This window comes from Manis javanica, chromosome 3 (assembly GCF_040802235.1).
Source record: "Manis javanica isolate MJ-LG chromosome 3, MJ_LKY, whole genome shotgun sequence".
NCBI lineage: Eukaryota > Metazoa > Chordata > Mammalia > Pholidota > Manidae > Manis > Manis javanica.
Genome location: NC_133158.1, coordinates 112,985,537 through 113,000,187, shown reverse-complemented (window position 1 = coordinate 113,000,187; position 14,651 = coordinate 112,985,537).

Below are 14,651 nucleotides of genomic sequence, written 5' to 3'. Positions count from 1 at the left end.
TGGTAGAGTTCCCCCTTCACCTTATGGAACAACATTCCTAATGCTAAAAATAACTGGAGTGTGAGTCCAAGACTTCCATGTTGGTCATCTCATGTACCTGGCAGTACTGTGGAGTCCTCCTCTCACTCATCTCTAATAACAGAGTATCATCAAGCCTCACCAAAGTTGCTTCCTTGATAATTACCCCTGATTATAACACCCTATGTCACAGTTATAGGCTTGCCAAATGTTAAACTGACTTTGTGCAGTGGCTCCATGATATAAACAACTATGATACACTTTTCTCATAGGAGGTGTTTTGTTGTTTTATTTGTGGAGGCAAGGAACAAAATGAGGCAAAACCATCAAATTGTCTTCCAAGTAAATTACTTCTCTAATAGAAATTAGGGTCCAAGTTCAAGTCATAACTATAACTAGCCACATAGTTTTGTTCAAGTCATTCTACACTGCTGGGCTTAATTTTCTCCACTTGGAAAATGAATGTGCATATGAGGGGGATAATATTCCAGTGATAAATTGTGGAAGCAGTAGAAATAGCAAACTGGGGAACAATCTTACCTGAATGTGTTGAGTGTGAATATGAGTATGTTGAAGCACATAAATATAGGGAATGTATTTGGGTTCTGTTTTTGCTTCCATGACTGATTCCTTCTGAGTCGTGGGGCATTTATTCAGTTTCTGCATGCATTCACTCATTTGTCCACACATTCACTCATTCATTCAATAAAAATTTATTGAGTCTACTATCTTTGGGCCTTGTCTTAAGCTCTGAAGCCATTAGCATATGCCAAAACAAGCAGGGTTCTGTCTTCAGAAAGCTTACATTCTAGTGGGAGAGATGGACAATAAATACATAAGCAAATAAGTAAGCAAAATGCAGATTGTGAAAAGTGGTAAGAAAGAAATAAAAAGGATGTTAGGATGGAAGGTAACTTAGTCAATCACTTTTAAGTAGATGCTTGTAGAGATGTAGTATGATCAGAGACTTGACAAATGAAATGTCAACAACTTTGGCTTCTAAGCCTGCCAAGGTAGAGAATTTCATATTAGTAATCCAAAAACGACCCATTTAGACGGTTTCCAATGCACAGTACACTTTGTTGACAAAATACCCTGAGGCCGAAGGCCACAGATGTCAGCCTCAATTTTGTAGATTTTCATAGCATCTTCCAGCAGGGTTGGCCCTGGTCATTACCAACCGCACCCTCATTTAGGGAGGGAGGATGCAGGGAGTCCTCTGACTCTGTGGCACATGCTCTGGCCTCATCAGTCCTGCTCGGATCAGCTTTCAGGCAAAGAATGAACACCTGCTTAGTCACAGCTGAACTGTGCTGACAACGGAGTCACCACTTGCTTCCTCCAGCCCTGCCCATGCCAGCCAGGGAGCTCCTGAGCCCATTTATCACCTGGGGACAGAGCTGACTCACAGAGCACCGGCAGCTCATTTGAATTGGGAGCATTTGGAGACAGAAAGTTTGGATTTAAAGCAAGTGCAGCTGGTGGATGCCGTGTAATATAACTGGAATTTTCTACCTTGACCTGTCCTCAATGCTTGAAATTCTATTGCTAGAGTCGAGCATCCAATCCACTTAGTTTTGAAAGGTTTTTGTTTGGTTGGTTTTTGGTTTTCAGGTCCCTCATTAATTTCTGGAGGAGGCCCACTCTTTAAATGTTACAATTTAACATCTTAAAAGGGACTCAAAAAAATTCTAAAAATGACAAAAGTCTGGTTACAGGTGTCATGCTGTAGGTCTCATCTTATCCAGAATTGCCCTACCTCTGAAATCACAAATTCATACACTCTACTCTTAGAGCATGATGCCTAGTCTTCTAACCTTTGCGTGGAGTCACTTCCACGACACTGCTCTTCAGCCTCCTGGAGACTTCTCTTGCCATGAGAGGTTTGTGGTTTGTGTCTGATGTAAGACACAGATAATTGTTACTCAAGGTGGAGGGCCATGAGTCTATGTCTGTTATTTCCCACCATTCAGTTTAAGAAATAAAGTATTACTGTGGTAGCTGAAAAATGCCCTCCTTCCCAGTGATATCAGGTCCTATCTAATCCCTGAAACCTGTAATGTTAAATTTGGGGAAAAGATCTTTGCCTATGTCATTAAATTAGTGGTCTTGAGATGAGTAGATTATCCTGGATTATCCAGATGTGCCCTAAATGCCATCACAAGTGTCCTTATAACAGGGGGATAGAGGGCTATTTCACACACACGTAATCATGAACACATACACACAATTATAAGAAGACCCTGTGAAGACAGAGTTGAAAGAGATTTGAAGATTGGAGTGCTGTGGCCCCAAACCAACAAATGTCAGCAGCTGCCAGTAGCTGGAAGATGTAAGGAACAGATTCTCCCCGAGAGCCTCCAGAAGGAGCACATCCCTGCTCACACCTTCCTTCTGGCCTGCTGGTACTGATTTTGGATTTCAAACCTGCAGAACTGTGAGAGAACAAACTTCTGTTGTTTAAGCCACCAAGTTTTTGATAATTTTTACAGCAGCCACAGAAAACTAGTACAACTAACAATGAAAATGGAAGTCACCTCTATTTCCCTTACCATTTGCAACCATCTCCTTCTCTCTTTGGAAGGAATCAGGGCCTTGAATTTGGTGTTTATTATTCTCTGAATTTCCTTATCCTTTCATTAGATATGTGTGTACTCCAAAATAATATGTCATTTGATATGTAATTCCTACTGTATCTTTCTACATATTACTTTTTGCTTTTTTTTCTTATTAAGGAATCATTGATACACCCTCTTATGAAGGTTCCACATGAGGAACATTGTGGTTACTACATTCACCCATATTATCAAGACCCCTCACACTTGACTGCAGTCACTGTCTGTCAACATAGTAAGATTCCACAGAGTCACTACTTGTCATTTCTGTGCTACACCGTCTTCCTCATGACACCCCCCACACCATGTGTGCCAATCATAATGCCCCTCAACCTCCTTCTTTCTCCCTCCCCACCTGTCCTCCCCCACCCCTCCCCTTTGGTAACCGCTAGTCCCTTCATTGAGTCTGTGAATCTGCTGCTGTTTTGTTCTTTCAGTTTTTCTTCATTGTTATACTCCAAAAATGAGGGAAATCATTTGGTACTTGTCTTTCTCTGCTTGGCTTATTTCACTGAGCATAATACCCTCTAGCTCCATCCATGTTGTTGCAAATGGTAGGATTTGTTTTCTTATGGCTGCACAATATGTATATGTACCATATCTTCTTTATCCATTCATCTACTGATGGACACTTAGGTTGCTTCCATATCTTGGCTATTGTAAATAGTGCTGTGATAAAAAAAGGGGTGCATATGTCTTTTTGAATCTGGAATCTTGTTTTCTTTGGGTAAATTCCTAGGAGTAAAATTCCTGGGTCAAATGGTATTTCTATTTTTAGTTTTGTGAGGAACCTCCATATTGATTTCCACAGTCATTGAACTAATTTACATTCCCATCAGCAGTGCAGGAGGGTTCTCCTTTCTCTGCATCCTCGCCAACATTTGTTGTTGTTTGTTTTTTGGATGGTGGCCATCCTAACTGGTGTGAGGTGATGTCTCATAGTGGTTTTAATTTGCATTTCTCTAATGAATAGCGATATGGAGCATCTTTTCATGTGCCTGTTGGCCATCTGAATTTCTTCTTTGGAGAAGTGTCTGTTCAGCTCCTCTGCCCATTTTTTAATTGGATTATTTGCTTTTTGTTTGTTGAGGTACGTGAGCTCTTTATGTATTTTGGATGTCAACCCTTTATCTGATCTGTCATTTATGAATATATTCTCCCACACTGTAGGATGTCTTTTTGTTCTATTGATGGTGTCCTTTGCTGTACAGATTTTCAGCTTGATATAGTCCCACTTGTTCATTTTTGCTTTTGTTTCCCTTGCCAATGGAGATATGTTCATGAAGAAGTTGTTCATGTTTATATTCAAGATAATTTTGCCTATGTTTTCTTCTAAGAGTTTTATGGTTTCATGACTTACATTCATGTCTTTGATCCATTTCAAGTTTACTTTTATGTATGGAGTTAGACAGTAATCCAGTTTCATTCTCTTACATGTAGCTGTCCAGTTTTGCCAACACTAGTTGTTGAAGAGGCTGTCATTTCCCCATTGTATGTCCATGGCTCCTTTTTCGTATATTAATTGACAGTATATGCTTGGGTTAATATCTGGACTCTCTATTCTGTTCCACTGGTCTATGGGTCTGTTCTTGTGCTAGTACCAGATTGTCTTGATTACTGTGGCTTTGTAGTAAAGCTTGAAGTTGGCAAGCAAAATCCTGCTTTATTCTTCCTTCTCAGGATTGCTTTGGCTATTTAGGGTCTTATGTGGTTCCATATGAATTTTAGAACTATTTGTTCCAGTTCATTGAAGAATGCTGTTGGTATTTTGATAGGGATTGCATTGAATCTGTAGATTGCTTTAGGCAGGATGGCTATTTGACAATATTAATTCTTCCTAGCGAAGAGCATGGGATGAATTTCCATTTATTAGTGTTCTCTTAAATTTCTCTTGAGAGTGTCTTGTAGTTTTCAGGGTATAGGTCTTTCACTTCCTTGGTTAGGTTTATTCCTAGGTAACTTATTCTTTTTGATGCAATTGTGAATGGAATTGTTTTCCTGATTTCTCTTTCTGCTAGTTCATCATTAGTATATATGAAAGCAACAGATTTCTGCGTATTAATTTTTTATCCTGCAGCTTTGTTGAATTCAGGTATTAGTTCTAATAGTTTTGGAGTGGATTCTTTAGGGTTTTTATGTACAATATCATGTCATCTGCAAACAGGGACAGTTTGACTTCTTCCTTACCAATCTGGATGACTTTTATTTCTTTGTGTTGTCTGATTGCTGTGGCTAGGACTTCCAGTACTATGTTGAATAAAAGTGGAGAGAGTGAACATTCTTGTCTTGTTCCTGATCTTAGAGGAAAAGCTTTCAGCTTCTCACTGTTAAGTATGATGTTGACTGTGGGTTTGTCATATATGGCCTTTATTATGCTAAGGTACTTGCCCTCTATACCCATTTTGTTGAGAGTTTTTATCATGAATGGATGTTGAATTTTGTCAAATGGTTTTTTGGCATCTATGGAGGTGATCATGTGGTTTTTGTCCTTCTTTTTGTTGATGTGGTGGATGATGTTGATGGATTTTTGAATGTTGTACCATCCTTGCATTCCTGGAATAAATCCTACTTGATCGTGATGGATGATCTTTTTTATGTATTTTTGAATTCAGTTTGGTAATATTTTGTTCAGTATTTTTGCATCTATGTTCATCAGGGATATTGGTCTGTAGTTTTCTTTTTTTGTGGTGTCTTTGTCTGGTGTTGGTAGTAGAGTGATGCTGGCTTCATAGAATGAGTTTGGAAGTGTTTCCTCCTCTTCTATACTTCGGAAAAGTTTAAGGAGAATGAGTAGTATGACTTCTATAAATGTCTGATAAAATTCAGCAATGAATCCAATTGGTCTGGTAGTTTTGTTCTTGGGCAGTTTTTTGATTACTGATTCATTTTCATGGCTGGTAATTGGTCTGTTTAGATTTTTTGTTTCTTCCTTGGTCAGTATTGGAAGGTTGTATTTTTCTACAAAGTTGTACATTTCTTCCAGGTTATCCAGTTTTTTAGCATATAGATTTTCATAGTACTCTCTAATAACTCCTTGTATTTCTGTAGTGTCTATCATGATTTTTCCTTTCTCATTTCTGACTCAGTTTATGTGTGTAGATTCTTTCTTTGTAAGTCTGGCTAGGGGTTTATCTATTTTGTATATTTTCTCAAAGAACCAGCTCTTGGTTTCATTGATTTTTTTCTTTTGTTTAATTCTTCTCGATTTTATTTATTTCTTCTCTGATCTTTATTATGTCTCTCCTGCTGACTTTGGGCCTCATTTGTTCTTCTTTTCCAGTTTTGATAATTGTGACTTTAGACTGTTAATTTGGTATTGTTATTCCTTCTTTAAATAGGCCTGGATTGCTACATATTTTCCTCTTAGAACTGCCTTCGCTGCATCCCACAGAAGTTGGGGTGTTTTGCTGTTGTTCTCATTTGTCTCTATATATTGCTTGATCTCTGTTTTAATTTGGTCTTTGATCCATTTTTTATTTAGGAGCATGATGTTAAGCTTCCATGTGTTTGTGAGCCTTTTTGTTTTCTTTGTACAATTTATTTCGTGTTATATACCTTTGTGATCTGAGAAGTTGGTTGGTACAATTTCAATCGTTTTGAATTTACTGAGGCTCTTTTTGTGGCTTATTATGTTGTCTTGTCTGGAAAATGTTCCGTGTGCACTTGAGAAGAATGTGTATCTTGCTGCTTTTGGGTGTAGAGTTCTTTAGATGTCTGTTAGGTCCTTCTGTTCTAGTGTGTTGTTCAGTGCCTCTGTGTCTTTACTTATTTTCTGTCTGGCTGATCTGTCCTTTGGAGTGAGTGGTGTGTTGAAGTCTCCTAAAATAAATGCATTGCATTCTATTTCCTCCTTTAATTCTGTTAGTATTTGTTTCACATATGTAGGTGCTCCTATTTTCAGTGCATAGATATATATATATATAATGGTTATATCCTCTTGTTGGACTGACCTCTTTATTATTATGTAATGTCCTTCTTTGTCTCTTGTTACTTTTTTTGTTTTGAAGTCTGTTTTGTCTGATACAAGTAGTACAACACCTGCTTTTTTCTCCTTATTGTTTGCATGAAATATCTTTTTCCATCCCTTCACTTCTGGTCTGTGTTTGTCTTTGAGTTTGAAGTGAGTCTCTTGTAGACAGCATATAGATGGGTCTTGCTTTTTTATCCATTCATTGACTCTGTGTCTTTTGATTGGTGCATTCAACCCATTTACATTTAGGGTGATTATCAATAGATATGTACTTACTGCCATTGCAGGCTTTGGATTTGTGGTTACCAAAGGTTCAAGGGCAGCTTCTTTCTATCTAACCATCTAACTTAACTCACTTATTACACTATTATAAACACAGTCCGATGATTCTTTATTTCTCTCCCTTCTTTTTCTTCCTCTTCCAGTCTTTATACGTTAGGTGTTTTATTCTGTACTCTTTGTGTTTCCCTTGATTGATTTTGTGGATAGCTGATTTTATTTTGCCGTTAGTTAGTATTTGGTTGGTCTACTTTCTTTGCTGTGGTTTTATTTTCTCTGGTGAGCTATTTAGCCTTAGGTATACTTCCATCTAGAGCAGTCCCTTAAAAATGCATTGTAGAGATGGTTTGTGGGAGGTAGAGTCCCTCAACTTTTGCTTATCTGGGAATTGTTTAATCCCTCCTTCAAATTTAAATGATAATCTTGCTAGATACAGTATTCTTGGTTCAAGGCCCTTCTATTTCATTGCATTAAATATATCATGCCATTCCATTCTAGCCTGTAAGGTTTCTGCTGAGAAGTCTAATGATAGCCTAATGGGTTTTCCGTTGTATGTGATCTTTTTTCTCTCTCTGGCTGCTTTTAATACTCTGTCCTTGTCTTTAATCTTTGCTATTTTATTATATATCTTGGTGTTGTCCTTCTTGGGTCCCTTTTGTTGGGAGATCTGTGGTCTTCCATGGTCTGAGAGAATATTTCCTTCCCCAGATTGGGGAAGTTTTCATCAGTTATTTCTTCAAAGACACTTTCTATCCCTTTTTCTCTCTCTTCTTCTTCTGGTACCCCTATAATGCAAATATTCCATTTTGATTGGTCACGCAGTTCTCTTAATATTCTTTCATTCCTAGAGATCCTTTATCTCTCTCTGCCTCAGCTTCTCCGCATTCCTGTTCTCTGATTTCTATTCCATTAACAGTGTCTTCCACCTCATTGAGTCTGCTCTTAAATCCTTCCATTGTTTCATTTCTGTTATCTCCCTCCTGAATTCATCCCTTAGTTCTTGAATATTTCTCTGTAGCTCCATCAGCATGCTTATGACTTTAATTTTGAATTCTTTTTCAGGAATATTGTTGATTTCAGTCTCACCAAGCCCTCTCTCCGGTGTTTGAGGGATTTTGGATTGAACAAGGTTCTTCTGCCCTTTCATGGCAATGGGAGTGGTCACCAGTGAGTGGCACATGTGTCAGCTGGGAGAACAAAGTCCCTTCCTGCTTGCTGGTCGCCTTGCCTGTCTCTGCTGTCTGTACCAGTTAGCCACACACAGGCAGTAGCCTCTGGGTTAATCCCTTAAGCTGCTGTGGGCTGGTTGGACTTCGAGATGGCCTAGGGCAATGGTGGAGGTCGCAGGCCAGCAGCACGTGTTCTGCTGCAAGAGCAAAACCCCTTTGTGCCTTCCGGTCTCCACACCCGTCTCCACTGTCTGTGCAGTTTAACTGCTTACAGGGAGTAGCCTCTGTGTCTGGGCCAGTTAGCCGCATGCAGGGAGAAGCCTCTGTGGTAAAATGTGTGGTTGCTGTAGGTGGGGCTGCTCCTTGGCTGTTCCGCAGCAATGGTGAGTCAGCTGGTTTGCTTGCAGTGCTGGCAGGGGGAAGGAACGGCAGGCTGCTTATCACCATGAGGGGGTTCAGAGCTGCATTGCCATCTAGGGAATTAGAGCACCTGAAGTTTCTTAAAGTTTCCAGCCTGCTGGGATAAGTGTGCCAGGACAATTTTGTCCACCTGTTAAACCCTTGTCCTTTTAAGACTTTTAAAGCACCCTCTTTTCTTTTTTCCCAGAGCAGCTGGCTGTGGGAACCTGTTTGCAGTCTCAATCTTGGACCTTGCTTTTCTGCTCCTCCAATATCCAGTGCACCATGCAGACCACCAGGGCTGGTTATTTAGCAGCCCTGTGCTTCCACTCCTTCCCCACTTTGATTCTCTTCCTCCCACTATGAGCTGAGGTGGGGGAAGTGCTTGGGTCCTGCCAAGTCACGGTTTTGTATCCTACCCTTTTCTGTGAGATGTTGGATTCTCACAGTAGCCTGGCTTGTGTACTGTATCTTCCAGTCACTCTTTTAGGAATAGCTGTATTCACTGTATTTTCAAAATATATACGGTTTTGGCAGGAGATTTCCACCACCCTACTCATGCCACCATCTTGAGAAATCCCCAGGATCTTTTATTTCTTTGTGTTGTCTGATTGCTGTGGCTAGGACCTCCAGTACTATGTTGAATAACAGTGGGGAGAGTGGGCATCCTTGTCTTGTTCCCAATCTTAGAGGAAAAGCTTGCAGCTTTTCACTGTTAAGCATGATGTTGGCTGTGGGTTTGTCATATATGGCCTTTATTATATTGAGGTATTTGTCCTCTATACCCATTTTGTTGAGAGTTTTTATCATGAATGGATGTTGAATTTTGTCAAATGCTTTTTCGGCATCTATGGAGGTGATCATGTGATTTTTGCCCTTCTTTTTGTTGATGTGGTGTATGATGTTGGTGGATTTTCAAATATTGTACCATCCTTGCATCCCTGGAATAAATCCTACTTGATTATGATGGATGATCTTTTTTATGTATTTTTTAATTCAGCTTGCTAATATTTTGTTCAGTATTTTTGCATCTATGTTCATCAGGGATATTGGTCTGTAATTTTCTTTTTTTGTGGTGTCTTTGCCTGGTTCTGGTATTAGAGTGATGCTGGTCTCATAGGATGAGTTTGGAACTATTACTGCCTCTACTTTTTGGAAAACTTTATAAAGAGGATGAGTATTAGGTCTTTGCTAAATGTTTGGTAAAATTCAGCCATGAAGCCATCTGGTCCAGTGGTTTTGTTCTTGGATAGTTTTTTGATTACCAGTTCAATTTTGCTGCTAGTAATTGGTCTGTTCAGATTTTCTGTTTCTTCCTGGGTCAGCTTTGGAAGGTTGTATTTTTCTAGAAGATTGTCCATTTCTTCTAGGTTATCCAATTTGTTAGCATATAATTTTTCATAGTATTCTATAATTCTTTGTATTTCTGTGGTGTTCATAGTGATTTTTTCCTTTCTTATTTCTGATTCTGTTTACTTTTTGCTTTTATCCTTCTGCATATTTTTTCACATACATGAAAAAATATATATGTTCTATATGTTGACACATGTACTCTAGTTCATTTTCACTGAGGCAAAGTATTCTGTTATATGTGTGGTGTGTGTGTGTACCTGAATTTTAAAATCAATTGTACTGTTGATGGATATTTAGGTTGTTTAAACTTTCTCAGTCTTTCAGTCTCTCAGTGAACATTTTTGCATGTCTCCTTGTGCTCACATATAGGAACATTTCTCGGATATTACCAAAGAATAGAATTATTAAATCAAAGGTTGTATCTTCCTCAACTTTGTTAGATATTGTCAAATTTCTCTGCAAAAGTACTGATGTATGCTTAGTGGGTTGATTTTGACAGCAGATTTCAATAAGGAGAATGATGTGTACCAGAGGTGTAGAGGTAGGAGACATAGGAGTGGTTAAGTAGCTCTCCTTGACAAAGAAATGGTTCTTAACTGTGGTATGAAGGCAAATATGAATTGCTTGGGAGGACTTTGTGCAATCTTTCCCCTCTTTTGCCCACTCTCTGCCTATTCTGGAATGTCTTCCCAAAGAACTGATACATTGTCTCAGGTAATTGTGGCAAGTCTTGGCTGAAAACCAGTGACCTGGGTAGAAGGAACAAAGGGAGAAGAGGCAGGGAAGCTGCCTAGGAGGACCCTTCAGAGGGCTGAGAGCAGGTCAGGAGAATGCACATCAATCAGAGGTCACTGGAAATCTGAGTACAAGGAAAGCACCTACCCCTGCAGGTATCCAGAGGCATCATTAGGGCTTCAGCATCCTTAGGTTATGAGATATGAGATAAAGATTTATGCATTTGTCCACGTGTATCAGGTTTTGGCTTTTGACAACACTTATCTCAAGTCTCCTTCGAGCCCTGCTCACTGAGAGAGTCACTTTATTCAGTGAGCTATTGCTCCCCTGGGTGTCTGGGTGCACTGAATATGCTGAAGAGTTGGCTTAAGGTTGGCATTTTTTATGTTTTAATTATAATTAGCAGCCTAGCAAAATTCAAGAGTGTTAAATGTAATACTTTCAATGCATTTATATAATCTAACATGTGTATCCCTATGGGAAATGTATAGATCCAAATATTGTATAGTATAAGACATATATTGATTAAAAAACAGAGTAAAGTGTGTGTGTGTCTGCACACACATGTGTGTGTATGTGTACATTGATAATGATTAGAAGACAGAACAATGCAAAAATGCAATTTTAGTTTATGGCTTATATTTTCTATAAAGATACAGGCACTCTTTCTTTCTTAGCAAAAATTATACTTTATTAATCATATACAAAACTATGGAACTATAAATGTTTGACATGGAAGAGTCCTTAGAGATACATCCTCTAGGTGGGCTCTTCCAATGACATGCAGGTGAGGAGGCAGGCCTGCAAAGGGAGGGGTCTGCTGGAGGAAGTGGCTAACTTGTCTGCGGCTGGGACTGGTGCTTGATCCCATCCCAGTGCTCTTGGTACCGCCTACCTCTTAGCATTACCAGTGAGTTCATATTGCCTTATTCTGCTGGAAAACATTAGATAACTCTTGATGAGTCTATTTTAATTTTTCATTTGTTATTTAGTCAAGATACTGATTTTAGCATAAAAGTTGCCCATTTTTAACAAATATTAAAAAATTTAAAATGGTTTCTCATAATTACCAAGGTGAAACTGATTTCTTTTTAAAGGAAATCTTTAATAAAATAACACAATGTTTAAACAACTGTCAAAATAAAACTTTCTAAATTATTTACCTTCTCTCATGTCTCATGAATGTAGAGAGGACCTTGTTGGTAGTAAATAAAGATGCTTTAATAACTTGTCCTATATTCACAAATCAAACCATCATCTCAAATGTATTGGAAGTGTGGTAGGATGGGAGAATTGTCCAGAAAGGCCTCAAAGTCTGTGGTGGTTATTGGAAGAAGTTACCTACTTCTTGCTTGGTGCTGGATTTGCTAGAAGGTCAGGTTGATCTCGGGGGAAATTTTAGGGTCTAAAGGTTTAGGACCTATACTACAAACACCAATAACAGAATTAAAAAAGGAAAAAAAACTCACCTTGCAATTGCAGCACTTTAACACTTTAATTACTTTCATTTTCTCTGTTCATTTTCAGTCCTTGATTTTTATGCCATCATTTCATATAACTAAATATAGCATAGTTACACTGATGAATTCTTTTTTACTCAACATTTTATTGTGAACACTTTGTCTTAGAGGTATTTTGGTTACAAGGAACATTCACTCAGGGAATTTAAATTACCTCAGAAAAGTTGTGGTGGGGGTGTTGTGTGTATGTGTGCCTACTCCTATAGAAATCCAAGGACAGGAACCTAAGACAGCTAAGATCTCCAGGAATTGGAGCTAGGATGCTGAAAGCCATCACCTACTGAAGCTGTTCTCTTTAGGGGCCCAGGTGGGGCCTCTGCTTACTTGTGCATTTCTATTGCTCAATTGCATAACTTCAGCTGTTCATCACCAGAATTGGTTACCCCAAACTACAGGACCTGACAGCTCCAGAGTTTTCAATCATCCTCTCTCTAGATCTCCTAAAGTCACATCCTGGCTTAATTGGCCTGATTTATCTTTTCCATCCAGTTAGATCACAAAAATCAGGTTACTGTTCAGCCCGTGGATTGGCTGTTACTAGCTCAAGGACACACTTTGGCCCAGTCAGGTGCAGCTAGGGAGGAGGAGCCTATGCTCCAGACTCTAGCACCGCAGGCAGCAAGGCCATATTCAGGGCTCCCTCATGTCCACCCCAAACAGTGAGTGTGGAGGGGCAGGCACCAGCTCCCTTGCGGCTGTGCAGCCTTCATAACTACAAATTTTAATGAATGCACAACATTACATCAAGTAGCTGTTCCGTAATTTATGATCCCATTCTTCTGCTGTTAGTTTCAGTTTTAGTTTAGCACCTTTTGGTTTGGGGGCTGCTACAAGTAAAACTATGAACATGTCCATGCACACTTCTTTCTTTTCATGTGGACTATAGAAAATAACCTTTAAATAGAGATTACATTCTCTGAGCACCTTCAGGATCTAAAACATAACCTTGCATTTTTTGTTTAAAAAGTGTCTGTATTTGCTAGAGATTTATATGTAAGTAGTTATGGGCAAAATAATAGGATGTGATATCTGGGATTCCAAGATGTTTTCTTTTCCTTCAAAACACTCTAGGAAAAGAATGGGGGTGGGTGGGTGATAGCGGCAGCAGGACTGGTGAAATGCTGCTGACTGTTGGAGCCGATGATACCTGGAGGTTTATGATATATCATTGTCTCTATTTTGCTGTTTATACCCCTTCCCTTCTCTTCTTCTCTCTCTGGGATGTTTTTTTTTTCCTCTAGTTTCTTGGTCTCCCCATGCTGCCTTCTGGATTCCCCAAAGTTTTTCTCAGTTTCAGTCACTTCTAATATCTGCTTCATAGTTACCTTTTCCTTTACTGAAAACTCAAGTCCATCCATCTATACACCCATACAATAATTCACATAAAAAATTTGAGCCTATGTTTTGGGCAAGATACTGTAAAAGGTTCAAACTGTAGTCAGTTTCATTGTCTTCTGTATTAACACAATCACAACTTATTTTGTACCATGTGATAAGAGATAGGTAGCTTAACGTTCTTGGAAGTAACTAATTTGGAAGAGGGGCCCAGTGCCCTCTGGTGGCGGGGCAGCATGATAAAGCACAGGACACAAGGGCCAGCAGAGCTGGGGAGAGGGGGCTTTCTCCTGCAATACCCATCTCCACCTTACCGCCTTTTTGGCCAATGGTTTTCAGCTTTTCAGAATTTCGAACTGGAAGCTACAATTTGAGGTAATATTTAGTAAAATGAAAATTGTACATATTAAGATCCTTGGAATTTTGTAACCTTTAATATAAAGATTAAAGAGTCTTAAGTGTTCAAGGAAATTAATATTTTTTATTCATGCTAAAAAAGCAGAAATCTAATCAAATGGCTAAATTTTGTATTAATTTCCCCAAACATTAGTAGATTATGTTGTTATGTGAGCTAAGTGAAATTGCAGGCTGATAATCCTGAGGACTTCTGACTTGAAAAGTCACAATGTAAAAAAACAACTCAAGGTGGGGCCTTGACTCCAGAGTTGGAACCCCCAGAGGTCTGACTGTACAAGCCTGTGCGTGCCTGTGTCTTGCAGGACTGGAGAACTTCTCAGAACTCCCCCGGCTCCCTCCACATGCCTCTACCTTTGCACTCCTAAGCTTGGATTATAAGTCTATGCTTTCTTGTCAGTCTCCCTCACTGGTCTGTGAGCTTCTGTGGGAGCACAGGAATTCTGTATTTTTCAATGCCTGGAATGTACTTGGCCTTCAGTAAATATCAGTTGAATAAGAGACCCAAAAAGTTATTAAGAATATCTCCATAATCTTCCTCATAGATTCTCTTCTTCCATGCACAGACCTGAAGATGGTCCCATTCTTCAGCCTGACTCTGAGGACTTTCTGCTGAGAAAGTAACTCCAGCAAAACTCCAATGAGTCCCTTTAAAGGACTGCCTACTGCTGGGTGGGGTCCCTGGATTCAGGTCACCCAGAATATGCTTTTGACATCAGCTTTCTCCTTCCTGAAACAGGACTGTTACCTCTAAACTGTTCAAGTGCTTAGTTTTTTTTTTTTCAGTGTAACTGCTAAAGATTTCCAAACATAAGCTTATAATTAAAAATCCACATTAATCCAA